Consider the following 1,765-nt stretch of genomic DNA (forward strand, 5'->3'; position numbering starts at 1 on the left):
GTGTGTGTGTGTGTGTGTGTGTGTGTGTGTGTGTGTGTGTGTGTGAGTACGCGTGTGTGCGCGAACGACCAGGTTTCATTAGAAAGTGAAAATAGTTTCACACTTTCAATTTCAACCAAAATTACAAACTGTTACGAGAGTGACGATGTTTCAATAATGAAAGTAGTGTTTAGCCGAATTAGTCACATCTGTACTATAATAAAGAAAGCTGCTTATCATCTATAATGTGATAAGGCTATAATATTGTTTCACTTTCATTCTTTCACTTTTAATTCTAATGTGATAACATTAAGATTATTTTCTATTATATTTGAAATAAATGAATAATTTACATCCTAATGTGAACAACATTATGCGTCGGCAACTTTCCGTCTTTACGGCCACACAGACTGGTGTGTTAGTGTATGTGCTGACTGACATAACGAATGGCTGGAGGTGAAACTCTTGACAAACAACAATGAGCTGGCAGGTCCAAGGTATATAAAGATACACATTTACCGTTCCATTACCAGTTAATAATTATCGCAGCAGTTGCAAGGTTGCAAAATTACATATTTATCATTAAATTAACATTTAATACATGTGCTAATATATCTATCATTTATCTATAATAATTATTGTGCCATTTACCGTTAAATTAGCAATTCATACATGTGCTTCTATTTGGTTAATTTATACTGCATGCACAAATAAAAAAGAAACATATTATATAAATACAACTGCTTACAGAAATAGGGATTAATGTATAATTAATGTCCATCATTTTTTGTTTACAATATTGAAAATTATGCCACTAAGGTAAAGACGTAATCTCTCCAGAAACAAATATAAAGCAGTGAGGATTGTAGAAAACCGAAGGCGCGAGTCTGAAGAGAGAAGCGAGATGAGATTTTCTCAAGATCAGCGAGGTCATGCTGTACTTCAGACAGAGTCTCAAAAGAGAAGGGAGATGAGACTTTCCCAAGATCAGCAACTGCATGCGGCAGCACTTAATGCTGGATCATTAAATCAATATTTCAATGATTAGACAGAAGTCCAATAGAATAGCTCTGAGAAGCAGACTACATACAAATTCGTTTTTCACAACTCCCTAAAGCTGTTTTCAGATATGATCCATCCCATTCTTATAAAAATGATAACTCTATCCAAATTGGTGTGCTAAACACAAATTTTCGTTTCCGTAGAGCTTTAAAGTTTTCAAATGAAACAAATGGTATGTGCTGCTCAGGCGGTCAGGTAGCATTGCCAGCACTACCAGCTCCTTCCCAACCTCTTATTGATTTTCTAGAAGGCACTTCCATCCAGTCAAATGATTTTCTAAACAATATCACACAATACAACTCTGCATTTAAAATTACATCGTTTACTGCATCTGAGAAGATAGTTAAACATCAATTTAAGCCGACGTCAAAGTTTAAGGGCAAGTCTATCACCTCATTACTTCCTTGTTACCCACAAATGAACAACCACAGTTCCTCCAAATTTATTTTATGAGTGATGTAGGACAACAAACCCGAAGGAGGTGTCAAAATTTCAGATGATGAGTCCTGTTAGACACAGTGCCGACTGCTGCAAAAGAGAGTATATCCACTAACACCTTTTCGGTGCTTTCAAAAATCACATATCCCCCATCCCCAATATTTCCATGACAGGTTAGGGCCTAAAATACTCCAAACGGACGCATAGCATGTTGCTTAGTCCAATTACTCCACAAATGTTTTGTCAATGCTGCACTTTCCCATATCACCTGTTTCAACATAATTAT

This window comes from Octopus bimaculoides, chromosome 17, assembly GCF_001194135.2.
Source record: "Octopus bimaculoides isolate UCB-OBI-ISO-001 chromosome 17, ASM119413v2, whole genome shotgun sequence".
Taxonomy (NCBI): domain Eukaryota; kingdom Metazoa; phylum Mollusca; class Cephalopoda; order Octopoda; family Octopodidae; genus Octopus; species Octopus bimaculoides.